This window comes from Arachis hypogaea, chromosome 14, assembly GCF_003086295.3.
Source record: "Arachis hypogaea cultivar Tifrunner chromosome 14, arahy.Tifrunner.gnm2.J5K5, whole genome shotgun sequence".
Taxonomy (NCBI): Eukaryota; Viridiplantae; Streptophyta; class Magnoliopsida; order Fabales; family Fabaceae; genus Arachis; species Arachis hypogaea.
The window spans coordinates 38,878,814-38,884,713 of record NC_092049.1 but is presented as its reverse complement, the minus strand read 5'-3'; the positions used below and the strand labels follow the sequence as shown (position 1 = coordinate 38,884,713).

Below are 5,900 nucleotides of genomic sequence, written 5' to 3'. Positions count from 1 at the left end.
CATTTGATCTGGGAATTCTCTACACTCTGACATAGAGAGTCCCATCTTTTCTTGTCTTCTGTCTATTTATGAGCAAGAACAGGGACAAAGAACCTCTTATAGACTTTGATCCTAAACCTGAAAGGACTTTGAGGCGGCGTTTGCAACCAGCTAGACTTTACAAAGTTAGTAAAACTCTTGAAAGGGAAGCTGCAAAGTCCACTATGGATCACAATCGTGATGTGAATGCCAATATGGAAAATCTGAATAAGAATGAGCAGCCTACAAGAGTGATTGGCTCTTACACTGCTCCCAATACAGATATTTATGGAAAAAGCATTGTGGTGCCTCCTATAGCTGCAAACAATTTTAAACTGAAGCCTCACCTTGTCACTCTTGTGCAACAAAATTGTCAATATCATTGACTCCTTTAGGAAGATCCAAATCAGTTTATTTCTAATTTTTTGTAGATTTGTGACACTGTGAAGACTAATGGAGTGAATTCTGAGGTGTTCAAACTCATGCTCTTCCCATTTGCTGTGAAGGATAGAGGAAAGCTGTGGTTAGATTCTCAACCCAAAGAGAGTCTGGATAATTGGGATAAGGTTGTCACTCGCTTTCTGACTAAATTTTTCCCACCTCAAAAGCTGACTAAGCTGAGGGTGGAAGTTCAGACCTTCAGACAGAAGGATGGTGAGACCCTTTATGAAGCCTGGGAGAGGTTCAAACTACTGACTAGGCAATGTCCTCCAGACATGTTCTCTAAATGGACTCAGCTGGATATCTTTTTTTAGGGCTTGTGTGAAATGTCCAAGATGTGTTTAGATAATTCTGTAGGTGGTTCTTTTGTAAATGAAGAAGACACCAGAGGAGACTACTGAGCTTATTGAGTTGGTTGCTAACAACTAATATTTATATTCATCTAATAGGAATCTTGTGAACTCTGTGACCCCTCAGAAGAAAGGTGTTTTGAAAGTAGAAGCTGCTGATGCTCTTCTTGCTCAGAACAAAATTTTGTCTCAGCAAATGAATCTAATTACTCAACAATTGAGTGGGATCCAGGTTTCAGCTGTCAACACTCAGAATGCACCTCAAGAAGCCTCTTATGACATGACTGGCAACTTTATGCAAGGTAAGAATTATGATTATGCTGAATCTTCTACTGAACAGGTCAATTACATGGGGAATACTCCTAGAAACTCCAATAATGATCTATACTCTAAGACCTATAATCAGGGGTGGAGAAATCACCCAAATTTTGGGTGGAGAGACCAACCTTAGAGATCCCAGAATTTTAACAATAATTCTCAAAGCGGTTTTTAGCAGAACAATCAAAATAACTGCTAGTTCCAGTCTTATCAACAACAACCACCTCAGTAGGCAAATTCTCAGCCCCGGAAGAACACTGACTGGGAGACAATAATGAATAATTTTATGCAGGAAACTAGAACTTCCATTAGAAACTTGGAGGTTCAAATGGGCCAATTGAGCAAGTAAATACCTGAGAGGTCTCTAAGTACATTCTTTGGTGATACAGTGGTGAATCCAAGAGAAGATTGTAAGGCTATTCAATTGAGAAGTGGTAAAGTAGCTAGTTCTGAGACCCAGGTCAATGAGGAGAAGAAGGAAAAAGTGGAGCACGCCCCTCCAAAGCGTGCAGACAATCCATTCCCAGACTCTCTTGACACTCATCCTACATTGCCAAAGGCTCTTGAGTACAAGCCCAAAATGTCATATCCTCAGAGGCTTCAGAAGGCTTCCAAAGACAAGAAATTTTCTAGACTTTTAGAAGTCTTCAAAAAGCTACAGATCAACATTCCTTTTGCAAAGGCTCTTGAGCAAATGCCTCTCTAAGCTAAATTCATGAAAGAATTGTTGACTAACAAGAAGAATTGGAAGGAACAAGAGACAGTGGTGTTAACTAAGGAATGCAGTGCTATTATTCAACATAACCTTCCTGAGAAGATGCAAGATCTAAGGAGCATTGTAATTCATTGCACCATTGGAGATGTCACTATTCAGAGGACTTTGTGTGATCTTGGAGCTAGCATCAATCTCATGCCACTTTCAGTGATGAAAAAGCTCCAAATTGAGGAGGTAAAACCTACTCGTATTTCTCATCAACTTGCTGATCTTTCTATTAAATTTCCTGTGGGTGTTGTTGAGGATTTACTTATGAAAGTAGGACTATTTATTTTCCCTGCTGATTTTGTTATATTGGATATGGAAGAGGATGCAAAGTCCTCTATTATTCTTGGTAGACCCTTTTTAGCTATAGGTAGAGCTCTGATTGATGTGCAAAAGGGTGAATTAACCCTGAAGGTCAATGAAGAATAGGTGGTCTGACGAATTGGATTTTCTATCGGTAAAGAAATTCACAAATATATGATGGCGTTGTAAGTATAGCTTCTAAACCAACAGAAAATCCTTTCGTACAAACATTTTGGTTATCACTTAAGAAAACCCAATAAAATTTATAAACCGAAGTATTCAAATCTCGGGTTGTCTTCTCAAGGAATTGCAGGGAAGTATGATTTATTATTGGTTATGGAAAAACAGTATTTTTGGGTTTTTGAAAAAGGTTTGAATGAGAAAAATAGATTGCAGGAATTAATAAATCAATAGCTAATAAAACTCTTGGCACGGTATGAAAATTAGAAGTCCTATCCTAGTTATCCTTATCAATGATGATGAGAATTATATTTTTGCTCCCACTAAGTCAACCTCTAACTATGAAGGTAAGTCAAGTGGATAAATCAATTTAACACCTAAAGTCCTAGTCAACTCCTAAGGAAAGACTAGAGTTATAGGAATTTAAATCAATCAGCAAAGATAACAATTATCAATCACGATGAGTTTGACAACTCAAGAGTCACCAATTAATCAACCAAAGTCAAAAGGAAAAAATCTAAATTATTTATATAAATAAAGGAAAGCAATCTTAAATCTGAAATACCTCAATAATGTGTATTAAATAAGAAAATTATAACATGAATGTAGCATAAGTCAAGTTGAAAAGATAAATAATAATTAAAGTAATAAATAAAAATGGAAAATAAATTAAAGGAATATTAAACCTGTACTTGAAGAGAAGTAATCCTAAAATTAAGAAAAATCCTAATCCTAAATCATAAGAGAGAGGAGAGAGCCTCTCTCTCTAAAAACTACATCTAAAAACCTAAAATTGTGAATTATGAGATGATGTGTTAATGAATGTATGCATTCCCCCATTTTATAGCCTCTAATATGTATTTTTCGGGCCGAAAACTGGGTCAAAAATAGCCCAGAAATCGCTGGAGAAGAAATCTGCCACGCTGATTTTCGTCACTGCAACGCGTCCGCGTGGAGCGTGCGTTCGCGTCGCCTAGCGTCATGGAAACTATGACATATTATATATCAAATCGAAGCTCCGAAAGTTAGCTTTCCAACGCAACTAGAACCGCGTCGTTTGGACTTCTGTAGCTCAAGTTATGACCGTTTTAGTGCGAGAGGATCAGGCTGACAACTTTGCAGTTCCTTCAACTTCTTGTATTCCTTCCACTTTTGCATGCTTCCTCTCTATCCTCCAAGTCATTCCTGCCCTATAAATTCTGAAATCACTTAACACACATATCAAGGCATCTAATGGTAATGAGAGAGGATTAATATTAGCAAATATATGGCCAAAGAAGCATATTTTCAATCATAGCACAAAATCAGGAAGGAGAATGTAAAACCATGCAAATATTATGAATAAGTGTATGAAAGATTGATAAAATCCACTCAATTAAACACAAGATAAACCATAAAATAGTGGTTTATCAACCTCCCCACACTTAAACATTAGCATGTCCTCATGCTAAGCTCAAGAGAAGCTATAAGAGAGTGAGAGGGATGGTAGAATGTATGAAATGCAACCTATGAATGCAACTAAATGCAGAATACTTTTTCCTACTTGGTTAAAAGTAAATAAGTCCTCCAAGACAAATATGAATCAAATTCCACTAATTCAAATTACACAATAAAAGACAAGTAAACTTGTAAGAAGATAGCTCATGAAAGCAGGGAACATAGAATCAAGCATTGAACCCTTACTGGTAGTGTATATCACTCTAATCTCTCAAGTGTCTAGGGTTAATCACTCAACTCTTCCCTAGTCACGCTTTCTCAACCTTGTTCTTCATCTAACCAATCAACAAATATTTAGTATACCAATGCAAACATCATGAGGTCTTTTCAGGGTTGTAATGGGGCTAAGATAAGGGTGAGGATATATGTATGGCCAAGTGAGCTATAATATGAATCTTTAATTAACCTAAGCTTTTACCTATACACACATTCTATATTTTAAATTCATGCCTAGCTACCCAAAATTCCCATTTTTGCATATCATACTCATGTATCAACTTTTCTTTAATTTTATCACATATGCATTGATTTTTCATTAACTTAACATTGGGGTAATTTTATTCCCTTATTTATTTACTTATTTATTGAATATTTTTTTGGATTTTTTTTTATAGAAAAATAAACATAACTTATCAATGCACATGGATTTTTAATTTTTCTAGTCTCACATGAGTAAGTACCCAAATTCCTAATATTTTATCAAAGTAGAAAAACATAACACATTCCCTTATTAACCCATGTTCCCATAGTTTCCCCACACTTAATTGTTACACAATCTCTATCTTAAGCTAATCAAAGATTCAATTGGGGTATTTAATTGTTTTTCTGCTTAAGGCTAGTGATGTGGTTATAGAACAGAATAAATGGGATAAAAGGCTCAAGGTAGGCTTATTTGGGATAAGTGAGCTAATAACAAATAATGGCCTCAATCATATGCAAGCATGTAAATACACTAAATATTGGACATATAGACTGAAACAAAGTAAAGATTGCAATCATAGAGAAGAAAACACACAAGAATAAAAATTTATGGTTAAATAATATAACCATGTAAATAAGCTCAAAATCTCACGGGTTGTGTGTTCTTTGGCTCAAAAACCATGTTCCAAATACAACTTCAAACAAATTTAACACAAAAAATTTAATTTAAATTAGTGAAATACTATAAAAATTTCTTGAAAAAGAAAATATTACTTCAACCAAATAGTAACTAAATGCATAAAATCAAACAAACATGCAATTAAATATGCAAATGCAACAATGAACAAACAAAGAAAATAGAGTATTGGTATTGAAAAGAAGGTAACTAACCCCTGGAAGTCGGTATCGACCTCCCCACACTTAAAGATTGCACTGTCCTCGGTACATGCTAAGATGTGCAAGTGGATGGGGGTTGTGGTTCCTCAGCTGGTGCTCCTTTTTTTCCTTTCCTTGCCGGTGGTTTGGGAGTAGCTTTCTCTTTACCCTTCTTGGTGGCCATCCGGAAAAGGGAAAAAGAAAGTAACTTTTAAAGCTAAGGGTTAGAGCAAGGAAGAGAGTGGGAAAGGTGGTAATCAATGCACAATAAAGAAGAATGACGTTAACACATGGTCATGACTACAGGTGAAAAGTTCATCAATGGAAATATAGCAAGTGCATGTAATGACAATTAAATGCAAGATGTTTATTGGCATGCTGGCAAAGGCATGAGTAGCATAGATCAAGCATTCAATGTCCAAGTTAGATTACCAAGTCTTTCAAACTAACAACATATTTGTAATAACAATTATATTTAAGTAATAAAATATAAAACGGGTTTTGTGAAAAGCAAGCATTTAGAGTAATAGATAGAAAGAAATCGAAAAATAGTGCACAATGCCATACGGGCTTTTTCACAAACACATAGCAAGCATGGTAAATAAGCTATTGAAAGTATTAAATTGAACATGTAAGCAACCCTTTAAAAGGTAATATATAATTGTCAAACAATTCTTTTAATAATCCACAAAAATATAGAAAATAATGACCCAAATAAATTTCTAACACCAATGAAA

At 35.4% G+C, this 5,900-nt stretch overlaps 1 non-coding gene across 1 annotated transcript; it reads right to left on the bottom strand.

The window, feature by feature from the left end:
* Positions 1–633: 633 nt before the first annotated feature.
* On the bottom strand, positions 634–739 carry LOC112746080 (small nucleolar RNA R71). The gene has a single exon (XR_003173979.1). It is a non-coding gene; the product is annotated as a small nucleolar RNA R71 (small nucleolar RNA).
* Between the last annotated feature and the right edge of the window lie 5,161 nt (positions 740–5,900).